The 13,598-nt window shown below is 45.8% G+C and overlaps 1 protein-coding gene across 1 annotated transcript in view; it reads left to right on the top strand.

The window, feature by feature from the left end:
• The window catches only part of PCDH1 (protocadherin 1), a 206,625-nt gene extending 205,838 nt beyond the window's left edge, over positions 1 to 787 (top strand). Inside the window, exon 7 of the mRNA XM_040441029.1 lies at positions 775 to 787. The gene's annotated coding sequence lies outside the window, so the exon portion shown is untranslated. The remainder of the gene's footprint in view (positions 1 to 774) is intronic.
• Positions 788 to 13,598: the final 12,811 nt, after the last annotated feature.

Genomic DNA, 13,598 nt, shown 5'->3' with positions numbered 1-13,598 from the left:
CAATTCTGATGGGACCATACAGGCCTTACAGCTACTACACAGAATACGTTGTGCGTCTCATTTTTCCTTACTTCTGACAGATCAGAAGAAAGGTCAAATAAATTGTCAGCCAGACCGAAAGCCAAAATAGTGGACCAGTAATGAAGTGGGTAGGGTGGGAACAGCATGAGAAGTCCACAGAGTGGACCTATGGCATAGTGGTGAGGTGGAAGCAGCATGAGGAGACCATAGAGTGGCCCAATGACAGAGTCTGGAGGTGGCGGCAGCAGCATCAGGAGGCCACAGAGTTGGCACTAAGATGAGAGATTGTAGAGGTGGCAGCAGCATGAGGAAGCCAGAGTAGCACAATGACGAGAGATTGTGAAGGTGGCAGCAGCATGAGGAGGCCACAGAGTAGCACGACGAGAGTAGTGTTGATCGCGAATATCGGCACTTTGAGAATTCACGAAGATGTAGAATATAGTGCTATATATTTGTAATCACTAATATTCTAGATTTTCTTTTCATCAGTAACCTCCCTTCTTGCTTGTGGGCCAATGAGAAGGCTGCAATATCTTTGTCAGAGCTTAGCAGCATCCCTAGCAACCAATAGGAAAGTTGCCTACCCCTTTACTATATAAGAAATTCCTCAGCAGCCATTTTCTGCTGTTTTTGCAGAGACAGCAGTGACATTGCTGTGCTCTGTGCTTTTATCTGGATCCTATTCCTTATCCAATTACATTAGATAGTTTTTGCTCATATATATATTACAGATGTGGGAGATGGTCAATGTAGGTTAGATAGTGATATAGTATAGTGCAGGGTGTTAGGTAGTGTGATAGGAATTACTATTTCTCTGCTGTCCATAGATAAATGTTACAAACATAGTATTGTTGAGACATCACAGCACTTAGTGCACCAATCCATAATATCTACTAAGACCTGATAAAATGTGAAGTTGCATGTATTGAGCAAAAAATATGCCTATTATTAGTACCGATTTGCGCAATCGCAAAAATAATGACTGGAGATCTCGAATTCGCAAATTTATTGCGACTATTATGCGAAATATCACAAAAACTAATATTGCCTATGCTGCTCATTAGACAAGAGATTGTGGAGGTGGCAGCAGCATGAGGAGGCCAGAGTATTTAATACACGTTCTCCGGCACAAAAGGCTTAGCAAATTGATTGTCCGGGAATTTCCATCGAAGATTGGGATAATTATATTGGCAAATTAAAGTTTTTAGTTTTTTATAATTTTAATCAAGTTTTGGTTCCATTTAATACAAAATATTTAATAAATTGAATTAAAAAAATTAAGTGTTGCCTAAGACAGGAGAGAATCGGCCAGTCTTCTGGTTATTCTACGACGTGGTTGCGATGGAGAAAGCATTCCAAAAAACTATCCCTCTCCACCTGGAAACGAATCCTGTCACGATTAATGCAAGTGCGGTATCTGCTGCTCATCAAGCTAGATACTTCTGGGGAAACCTGCCTGGTATAAGCAGGCCTCTAGTAGCTACAGACAAACATTGCTTGGAGCCCGGAAGAGTCGCGAAGTTGATCAAGATTCAAACCATAACTATCAGCCCCTGGTCTTTTAGTCAGGGAAAACATCACGAGTTCCCAGTCATTATGGAAAAAGCTTAGGATCAATGTTGAAAAATATATGGCATCAGAGGTGTGTGAGGACGCCATCACGATAGGATGGGTATGCCATCCAGGGTAGATTGTATATGTGGGCGACATACAGAATATAACCAGGAAACAGATTGAAGAATGGCGACAATTCGATCTGATAATTGGTGACAGTCCTTGCAATAAATTATCTGTGGTTAACCCGCATAAGAAAGGCCTTTATGGGGGCAGTGGACAACAGTTTTTTTTACTTTCCATGCTCACTTAATAAAGTGTTGCCTAAGACAGTAGAGAATCGGCCAGTCTTCTGGTTATTCGAGAACATGGTTGCGATGGAGAAACCATTCCAAAGAACAATTTCTCTACATCTAGAGATTAATCTTGTCAAGATTGATGTAAGTGCGGTATCGGCTGCTCATAGAGCCAGATACTTCTGGGGGAACCTGCCTGGCATGAACAAGCCTCTAGTAGCTACAGACAATGAGAAGACAAAGCTTCAAGATTGCTTGAAGCCCAGAAGAGTAGCGAAGTTCATCAAGATTCAAACCATAACTACCAGCCCCTGGTACAGTCCTGATCAAAAGTTTAAGACCACTTGAAAAATGGCTAAAAATCTTATTTTACATTGTTGGATCTTAATAAGGTTCCAAGTAGAGCTTCAACATGCAACAAGAAGAAATGAGAGTGAGACAAAACATTTTTTGAGCATTCAATTAATTGAAAATAACGATTAAACTGAAACAGGCTGTTTTTCAGCTGATTCAAATTTTAGGACCACATGCCTTTCAAAAGGCCAAATCTGTGCAAAGATGTGGATTCATTGTCATTTTCTGTCAGGTAGTCACACGTTGTGATGGCAAAGGCAAAAAAACTCTCCCTTTTTTAACGTGGTCGGGTTGTTGAACTGCATAAGCAGGGTCCCTCACAGCGCGCCATCGCTGCTGAGATGGGACGCAGTAAGACAGTCATTTGGAATTTCTTAAATGATCCTGAGGGTTATGGAACAAAAAAGTCAAGTGGAAGACCCAAAAAAATGTCATCATCACTGAGCCGGAGGATCCAATTGACTGTCCGTCAAGACACTGGACGATCCTCGACCCAAATTAAGGCCCTTACTGGTGCTGACTGCAGCCCCATGAGCATCAGACGGCATCTGAGACTGAAGGGCTTCAAAATCAAAAAACGTCTTCAAAGACCTCGTCTCCTTGAACGCCACAGAACTGCTCGTTTGGACTTTGCAAGAGAGCACCAAACATGGGACATTCAAAGGTGGAAGAAAGTTTTATTCTCCGATGAGAAAAAATTCAACCTTGATGGTTTCCAACGTTACTGGCATGACAAGCAGATCCCACCTGAGATGTTTTCTACGCGCCACAGTAGAGGGGGCACCATAATGGTCTAGGGGGCTTTTTCCTTCAGTGGAACAATGGAGCTTCAGGAAGTGCAGGGGCGTCAAACGGCTGCTGGCTATGTCCAGATGTTGCAGAGAGCATTCCTCATGACTGAGGGCCCTCGTCTGTGTGGTAACGACTGGGTTTTTCAACAGGACAACGCTACAGTACACAATGCCCGCAGGACAAGGGACTTCTTCCAGGAGAATAACATCACTCTTTTGGCCCATCCTGCGTGTTCCCCTGATCTAAATCCAATTGAGAACTTTTGGGGATGAATGGCAAGGGAAGGTTACAAAAATGGACAACAGTTCCAGGCAGTAGATGGCCTTCGTGCGGCCGTCTTCACCACTTGGAGAAATGTTCCCACTCACCTCATGGAAATGCTTGCATCAAGCATGCCGAAATGAATTTTTGAAGTGATCAACAATAACGGCGGAGCTACTCATTACTAAGTTCATGTTTGGAAGTTGGATTTCTGTTTTGGGGGGGTTTAGTTTTTTTTGGAGGTGTGGTCCTAAACTTTTGATCAGCTGAAAAACAGCCTGTTTCAGTTTATTCGTTGTTTTCATTAAATTGAATGCTCAAAAACTGTTTTGTCTCACTCCCATTTCTTCTTGTTGCATGTTGAAGCTCTACTTGGAACCTTCTTAAGATCCAGCCATGCTAAATATGATTTTTTGCCATTTTTCAAGTGGTCTTAAACTTTTGATCAGGACTGTATCTTCGTCAGGGAAAAAATCACGAGTTCCCAGTCATCATGGATGGGAAGGAGGACATCCTGTGGTGCACGGAGATGGAGAGGGTCTTCGGATTCCCCCAGCACTATACAGACATCTCAAAAATGAACCGCTGCTCCTGACAGAAGCTTCTGGGAAGGTCATGGAGCGTCCCGGTCATCCGGCATCTATTCGCCCCGCTAAAGGATTATTTTGATAGTGTGTAGAAGCCACACGGGGCCCCCACGCTGAAGATTTATCATGGAGACACCATATTTTATAATATTGCATTATTATATAAAAAAAAAGAAATGAAGCTCCTTCGTCACCCGGCTCCCAAGTGTGATTAATTACATAATAATCATCGAGTACTGTCTGCACGTCATTGATGTAGTCCTCAACAGTCTCTGGGGCAGGAGCCTGATCAATCGCAACACCAGCTCCTACTCCACTCTCCTCATCACTATTTGCCCGCCTAGTGGAGGAAAGGACAGAGGCAGGTTGAGGACAGGTAAATGCACAGGGCCTGCTCCTGGGCCATGCTAACTAAAGGTTGTATCTGACGAACCAACAGACTGTTGGCTGGGGGTGTCTAATGTAACTTGGGATGAAGTGGATGTCCGAATTAACCAATCTAGAACCGCTGCATTTCTGGTCAAGACACGACCGCTAGATGACACCGGGAGATCAGTCCTTTTGCTGTGACTCCTGCTGCCACTCTTCCTTACTCTGCTGTGACCTCTGCCTGTGCCAGAAACATTTAGGTCTCTGCCACTCCTCTGTGCATGGCCTGACACTTCTCTGTCTGACATACTTTTAGCTGGACTAAATAAATTAAAAGCAAATTAAAACACCCCTAAAAGCGACAAATATATTTTTCTTTTTGTACTGAAATAGGCCACTAAACGCTTTCACCGCAAATAACTGCAACAGTGAAGTGTGTATATATTTTTCTTTTTGTACTGAAATAAGCCACTAAATGCTTTCAACATATATACAGTGAGGAACAGAAGTATTTGAACACCCTTTCCACTTCGAAATCATGGAGAGGTCTGAAATTCACATTGTAGGTGCATTCCCACTCTGAGAGAGAGCATAAAAAAAATTCAGGAAATCACATTCTATGATTTATAAAGAATTTGTCTTGCACTGAGAAACAGAAAGAATTCTGGCTCTCAAAGACCTGTTACTGTGCCTTTTCAAAAGTCCACCTCTACTCAACTCATTAATCTAACTTAGTAGCACCTGTCTGAGCTCTTTAAAGACACCTGTCCACCCAACAGTCAGTCAGACGCCAACTACTACCATGGGCAAGACCAAAAAGCTGTCAAAGAACACCAGAGACAAAATTGTGGACCTCCACAAGGCTGGAAAGGGCTATGGGGCAATTGCCAAGCAGCCTGATGAAAATAGATTAACTATTGGAGCAATTGTTAGAAAATGGAAGAGGCTAAAGACTACTGTCAGTCTCCCTCGGACTGGGGCTCCATGCAAGATCTCACCTCGTGGGGTATCACTGATGATAACAAAGGTGAGGAATCAGCCCAGAACTACAAGGGAGGAGCTGGTCAATGACAAGGTCACGGTCTGTAGAACACTACGCCGTCATGATTTCAAATCATGCATTGCACTCAAGGTTCCCCTGCTCAAGTCATCACATGTCCAGGCCCGTCTGAAGTTTGCCAATGACCATCTGGATGATCCAGAGGAGGCATGGGAGAAAGTCCTGTGGTCAGATGAGATCAAAGTAGAACTTTTTGGTCTAAACTTCACTCGTCGTGTTTGGAGGAAAAAGAAGGATGAGTTGCATCCCAAGAACACCATCCCTACTGTGAAGCATGGGGGTGGTAACATGCTTTAGGGGTGTTTTTCTGTGAAGGGGACAGGACGACTGCACTCTATTAAGAAGAGGATGAAGGGGGCCATTATTGTGAGATTTTGAGCAACAATCTCCTTCCCTCAGTCAGAGCATTGAAGATGGGTCGTGGCTGGGTCTTCCAACATGACAACGACCCGAAGCACACAGCCAGGATAACCAAGGAGTGGCTCCGTAAGAAGCATATCAAGGTTCTGGAGTGGCCTAGCCAGTCTCCAGACCTAAATCCAATAGAACATATTTGGAGGGAGCTGAAACTCTGTGTTGCTCAGCGACCGCCCTGAAACCTGACAGATCTAGAGGAGATCTGTGTGGAGGAGTGGGCCAAAATCCCTGTTGCAGTGTGTGCAAACCTGGTCAAGAACTACAGGAAACGTTTGACCCCTGTAATTGCAAACAAAGGCTTCTGTACCAAATATTTACACTGATTTTCTCAGGTATTCAAACACTTTTGTCCAGCAGTGCAAGACAAATACATTCTTTAAAAATCATAGAATGTGATTTCCTGAGTCTGATACTTCTGTTCCTCACTGTAACTGCAGAAGTGAACTGAGAATATATTTTTATTTTTGTACTGAAATAGGCCACTAAACGCTTTCACCATAAATAACCAACAGTGAAATGCATATATATTTTTCTTTTTAGCACAGAAATAGGCAATTAAACGCTTTCACCACAAATAGCTGCAACAGTGAAGTGTGTTTATATTTAAATTTTTGTACTGAAATAGGCCACTAAACGCTTTCAACACATAACTGCAGAAGTGCAAGACAAATACATTCTTTAAAAATCATAGAATGTGATTTCCTGAGTCTGATACTTCTGTTCCTCACTGTAACTGCAGAAGTGAACTGAGAATATATTTTTCTTTTTGCACTAAAATAGGCCACTAAACGCTTTCAACAAATATAACTGCAGTAGTGAACTGTGTATATTTTTCTTTTTGTACTGAAATACGCCACTAAACACTTTCACTAAATATAACTGCCGAATAGAGATGTCGCGAACATAAAATTTTCCGTTGGCGAACGTGACTTTCCGCAAATATTCGTGAACGCGTGAACTGGGCGAACCGCCATAGACTTCAATAGGCAGGTGAATTTTAAAACCCACAGGGACTCTTTCTGGCCACAATAGTGATGGAAAAGTTGTTTCAAGGGGACTAACACCTGGACTGTGGCATGCCGGAGGGGGATCCATGGCAAAACTCCCATGGAAAATTACGTAGTTGACGCAGAGTCGGGTTTTAATCCATAAAGGTCATAAATCGCCTAACATTAATAAATTGTTTGGAATAACGTGCTTTAAAACATCAGGTATGATGTTGTATCGATCAGGTAGTGTAAGGGTTACGCCCGCTTCACAGTGACAGACCACACTCCCCGTTTCACGCACCGCAAACAGTCCATTTGCACAACCGCAAACTCCCCATTTGCACAAGGTTGGATACCAAGCTAGCCATGTCCTTTTCCTTGTCCTCACTGACGTCATTGAAGGTCTCTTCCTCCACCCAGCCACTTACAACACCAAGGGTCCCCGAAAGGTAACAACAAGCCCCCTGGGATGCCTGCTGTGGTTGGTCTTCCACCTCCTCAAAGCCACCTTCCTCCTCTGACTCCTCTCTCTGCGTTGCCGCAGGTCCAGCAATCGACGACGACGTCAAGGCTGCTTCTGGTGGTGATGGTGACCACAACTCTTCCTCTTCATGCTCATCTATGGCCTGATCCAGCAGGGCACGCTCCAGAAAAAACGCATATGGGATGAGGTCGATGATGTTGCCTTGGGTTTGACTGACCAAGTTTGTCACCTCTGCAAAAGGACGCATGAGCCTACAGAAATTGTGCATGAGCGTTCAGTAACGCGGCCAAAAAATACCCAGCTCCGCATAGGCTGTCCTCTTTTTTTTTTAATAAAAAAAAAAAATCTGTTCTTACCAGTTTAATCTCTGTTTTGCCCCTTATCAGGGGCCGGTGTGGTGTATGGAATAGATTTTAGGAACCGGGAGATGGAAAAAGATGCTTGGTCGGTCCTCTTATTTCCAATTTGGGGCACTGCGCGTGCGCCGTGCAATTTACTGTGCTACCAGATATGAGTGGTATGTTAAGTAGTACTATTCCTATCAGTTTAATCCCTGTTACGTCCCCTATCAGGGGACGTGTATGGAATTGATTTTAGGAACCGGGAGATGGAAAAAGATGCTCGGTCGGTCCTCTTACTTCCAACCTGGGGCACTGCGCGTGCGCCGTGCAATTTACTGTGCTACCAGATATGAGTAGTATGTTAAGTAGTACTATTCCTATCAGGGGACGTGTATGGAATAGAGTTTAGACAACCGCAAAGAGTTGTCAATAGTTGACACACTCATGACAAATTTTATTCCTCTATGCGTCAATCTTGGTGTAGTGATGACTGTGCTCGTGCACACGTTTGGGAGATTGCAGTCGATGGCGGTTTTTAAAAGCCTATGGTCGTGCTGAGGTAGTTCAGTGACAGTTAAGTGACCCAGAAAACAATGATTCTGCAGTGTGGGCCCATTGTTGGCCTAGTAGGCTTTAATGATCACCTTAGATGATCACAAAGAAAATTAATGTTTTTTCTATGCAAAATTATCCAGTCGATCGCTTTTGGTCTGTTTACAATGAAGCAACGACCTTATCTTTAGAGATGTCCCGAACTATTCACTGGAGAGCAGTTCCCGGCGAACATAGCTTGTTCGCCGCGGCGGGCGAACATATGCGATGTTCAGTCCGTCCCCTATTCGTCATCATTGAGCAAACTTTGACCCTGTACCTCAGTCAGCATATACATTCCAGCCAATCAGCAGCATACCCTCCCTCCCAGACTCTTAGATTAATTCGGAAGCTGCAGTCTTAGTGAGAGGAGGGACAGTGTAGCTGCTGCTGATTTAATAGGGAAATCGATAGCTAGGCCAGTGTATTCAGTGTCCACTCCAGTCCTGAAAGACTCATCTGATCTCTGCTGTAAGGACAGCATCCTGACAGCACCCCAAAAAGCCCTTTTTAGGGCTAGTACATCAGTCTGCTTTTTTTCCCTCTGTAATCTAATTGCAGTTGCCTGCCAGCGTGTGTGTCAGGCCCTGCCAGTGCACAGTGTCACCAGTGCAACTAATATCTGGTGTCACAGTAGATTACATTTAAAAAATATATTTATTTTTTTTACTGTAATATAATAGCAGTCAGTTGCCTGCAAGCGTCTGTGTTTCAGGCCCTGCCAGTGCACAGTGTCACCAGTACCACTCATATCTGGTGTCACAGTAGACTACATTTAAAAAAAAACTACTATTTTGACTGTAATATAATAGCAGTTAGTTGCCTGCAAGCATGTGTGTCAGGCCTACAGCGTGTACTGTGCCAACTACTGCCAGTGCACAGTGCCACTCATATCTGGTGTCACAGTAGCTTGCACGCATAGTACAAGTAATCTAAAAAAAATTACAGGCAGAGGCAGGCCACCCCGCAGGGGCCGTCGTGGTCGTGGTGCTGTGATTCCCTTTGTCCCTAGAATAATGCCCAGTGTTCAGAGGCCACGTACCTTGAACTCGAAAAGTTCTGAGGACATAGTTGACTGGCTAACACAGGACACCCAATCTTCTACAGCTTCCGCTCGGAACCTTGACGCACCATCCTCCTCCAGCTCAGCTTCGGGCACCTCTCAAGTTACCACTCGCCCGCCTGCCGCCGCCACCACCAACACTAGCACCACAGCTGCTTCACTTGATCTGTCAGAGGAGTTATTTACACATCAGTTGGAAGAAATGAGTGATGCACAACCATTATTGCCAGAGGATGTAGATAACAGGGATATGTCTCAGTCAGGCAGCATTACACACATGGACGTACAGTGTGATGATGATGATGATGATGTTGTACCCGCTGCTGCTTCCTTTGCTGAGTTGTCAGATACAAGTGAAGCGGTTGATGAAGACGATGTGTCCGTGGATGTCACATGGGTGCCCGCTCGAAGAGAAGAAGAACAGGGGGAAAGTTCAGATGGGGAGACAGAGAGGAGGAGGAGACGAGTTGGAAGCAGGGGGAGGTCGTCGCAAGGAGCTAGTGGCACAGTCAGACAGCATGTATCGGCACCCGGGGTCAGCCAGACAGCACGCCAATCAACGCATGCTGTTGCCACCACCAGAATGCCGTCATTGCAAAGCTCAGCAGTGTGTCATTTTTTTTGTGTGTCTGCCTCTGATAACAGCGATGCCATTTGCAACCTGTGCAAAAAGAAACTGAGTCGTGGGAAGTCCAACACCTACCTAGGTACAACTGCTTTGCGAAGGCACATGATCTCACATCACAAACTTCTATGGGATCAACACATGATGATGAGTACAAGCAGCACACAAGCTCAAAGCCACCATCCTCCTCCTGGTCCAGCATCTTCAGCCACGTCAACCACTGCTGTCCTCCTTGCCCCTTCTTAACCATCCGCCACTCCGTCTCTCGCCTTGAGCAGTTCCTGCTCATCTGCCCACAGTCAGGTGTCTGTCAAGGACATGTTTGAGCTTAAGAAGCCAATGTCACAAAGTCACCCCCTTGCCTGGCGTCTGACAGCTGGCTTGTCTGAACTCTTAGCCCGCCAGCTTTTACCATACAAGCTGGTGGAGTCTGAGGCCTTCAAAAAATTTGTAGCTATTGGGACACCGCAGTGGAAGGTACCCGGCCGAAATTTCTTTTCCCAAAAGACAATCCCCATCACTCTATTGTGCAAAAGAAAGTCATGGCATGTCTGGCACACAGTGTTGGGGCAAGGGTCCATCTGACCACTGATACCTGGTCTGCAAAACATGGTCAGGGCAGGTATATCACGTACACTGCGCATTGGGTAAACCTGCTGACTGCTGCCAAGCTTGGAATGAGTTGATGACACCGCCACGACTTGCAGGCAGGCTTGCTGCCACCTCCTCTACTCCTCCTACTCCATCCTCTTCGATAACCTACTCAGCTGAGTCCTCTTCTTCTGCTGCGTCTTGCTCCACATCAACTGCACCCCCCCAGCTCCCCAGGAGCTATTCCACATCCCGGATACGACAGTGTCACGCCGTCTTGGGGTTGACTTGCCTGAAAGCAGAGAGTCACACCGGACCAGCACTCCTGTCTGCCCTGAACGCACAGGTGGATCAGTGGCTGACTCCGCACCAACTGGAGATCGGCAAAGTGGTGTGTGACAACGGAAGCAATTTGTTGGCGGCATTGAATTTGGGCAAGTTGACACATGTGCCGTGCATGGCACATGTGTTGAATCTGATTGTATAACGCTTTGTGCATAAGTACCCAAGCTTACAGGACGTCCTCAAGCAGGCCAGGAAGGTGTGTGGCCATTTCAGGTGTTCCTACATGGCCATGGCGCACTTTTCAGATATTCAGCGGCGAAACAACATGCCAGTGAGGCGCTTGATTTGCGACAGCCCGACACGTTGGAATTCAACACTCCTAATGTTCGACCGCCTACTCCAACAAGAAAAAGCTGTCAACGAGTATTTGTATGACCGGGGTGCTAGGACAGCCCCTGCGGAGCTGGGAATTTTTTTGCCACGTTACTGGACGCTCATGCGCAATGCCTGTAGGCTCTTGCGTCCTTTTGAGGAGGTGACAAACCTAGTCAGTCGCACTGAAGGCACCATCAGCGACATCATCCCATTTGTTTACTTCCCGGAGCGTGCCCTGCGAAGAATGCTGGATCAGGCCGTAGATGAGCGTGAAGAAGAAGAGTTGTGGGCACCATCACCACCAGAAACAGCCTTATCAGCATCGCTTGCTGGACCTGCGGCAACGCTGGAAGAGGAGTCTGAGGAAGAGGAGTCAGAGGAGGAATGTGGCTTTGAGGAGGAGGAAGACCAACCACAGCAGGCATCCCAGGGTGCTCGTTGTCACCTATCTGGTACCCGTGGTGTTATACGTGGCTGGGGGGAAGAACAGACCTTCAGTGAGATCAGTGAAGATGAGGAACGGGGCATGAGTAGCTCGGCATCCAACCTTGTGCAAATGGGGTCTTTCATGCTGTCGTGCCTGTTGAGGGACCCTCGTATAAAAAGGCTGAAGGAGAACGACCTGTACTGGGTGGCCACGCTACTAGACCCCCGGTATAAGTAGAAAGTGCCTGAAATGTTACCGAATTACCGGAAGTCAGAAAGGAAGCAGCAGTTCCAAAATAAATGTAAAAGTATGCTTTACACAGCGTATAAAGGTGATGTCACAGCACAACGGGAATCTAACAGGGGAAGAGGTGAAAGTAATCCTCCTCCTACCACAACCACGCCGGCAAGGACAGGACGCTTTACAGACTTGTTGTTGATGGAGGACATGCAGAGCTTTTTAAGTCCTACGCATCGCCACAGCCCTTCGGGGTCCACCCTCAGAGAACGACTCGACCGACAGGTAGCAGACTACCTCGCCTTAACTGCAGATATCGACACTCTGAGGAGCGATGAACCCCTTGACTACTGGGTGTGCATGCTTGACCTGTGGCCTGAGCTATCCCAATTTGCGATATAACTTCTGGCCTGCCCCGCTTCAAGTGTCCTGTCAGAAAGGACATTCAGTGCAGCAGGAGGTATTGTCACTGAGAAGAGAAGTCGCCTAGGTCAAAAAAGTCTAGATTACCTCACCTTTATTAAGATGAATTAGGCATGGATCCCGAAGGGACTGACAGTGGGCGATACATTTGACTAAAAAAGGCCTGATGAGATGAGCTGCCTTGGGCTAAAAATGGTGCACACGCTGCTGAATTTTATCTCTGCATGCCGGATGACTTGCATGACTTATCCGCCACCAACTAGGGTTCAAGCCGCAATGTTTTAGTGCACTTTCTGCCTGGAAAACATCAATTTTTCTAGCCGCTGCTACAGCGGCTGCAACAATGCCTAATTTTTCAGGCATGTGTACATGCCTAACTTTTCTGGCCTCTGGTGCTGCACTGTGGCTGCAAAAACAAAACAAAAAAAAAGGCACATACATGTGTCAATTCCCTTTCGTGATCGTTAACTTGTTGTGGTGAAGGGGCTTGCGTATCACAATGAAGCAACAACCTCTATGAGTGTGTTGGCAATGGCAATGTTGGCACACCCCAGATGAGAAGGTCGTTGCTTCATTGTGAACAGACCAAAAGCAATCGGCTGGATAATTTTGCATAGAAAAAACATACATTTTCTTTGTGATCATCTAAGGTGATCATTAAAGCCTATTAGGCCAACAATGGGCCCACACTGCAGAATCATTGTTTTCTGGGTCACTTAACGGTCACTGAACTACCTCAGCACGACCATAGGCTTTGAAAAAAACCCATCGCCTGCAATCTCCCAAACGTGCGCACGAGCACAGTCATCACTAAACCAAGATTGACGCATAGAGGAATAAAATTTATGTCATGAGTGTGTCGACTACTGACAACTCTTTGCGGTTGTCTAAAATCTATTCCATACATGTCCCCTGATAGGGGACGTTACAGGGATTAAACTGATAGGAATAGTACTACTTAACATACCACTCATATCTGGTGGCACAGTACATTGCACGGCGCACGCGCAGTGCCACAAATTGGAAGTAGGAGGACCAACCAAGCATCTTTTTCCATCTCCCGGTTCCTAAAATCTATTCCATACACCGGCCCCTGATAGGGGACAAAACAGAGTTTAAACTGTTAAGAACAGATTTTTTTTTTTAATAAAAAAATAAGAGGACAGTCTCTGCGGAGCTAGGTATTTTTTGGTCGCGTTACTGAACGTTCATGCACAATGGCTGTAGGCTCATGCGTCCTTTTGCGGAGGTGACAAACCTGGTCAGTCAAACCCAAGGCAACATCATTGACCTAATCCCATATGCGTTTTTTCTGGAGCGTGCCCCGCGAAGAGTGCTGGATCAGGCCGTAGATGAGCATGAAAGAGGAAGAGTTGTGGTCACCATCACCACCAGAAGCAGCCTTGTCGTCGTCGATTGCTGGACCTGCGGCAACGCAGAGAGAGGAGTCTGAAGA

The sequence above is a fragment of the Bufo bufo genome, chromosome 1 (assembly GCF_905171765.1).
Source record: "Bufo bufo chromosome 1, aBufBuf1.1, whole genome shotgun sequence".
In the NCBI taxonomy this organism is placed as follows: domain Eukaryota; kingdom Metazoa; phylum Chordata; class Amphibia; order Anura; family Bufonidae; genus Bufo; species Bufo bufo.
This window is presented reverse-complemented; position numbering and strand designations above follow the sequence as displayed.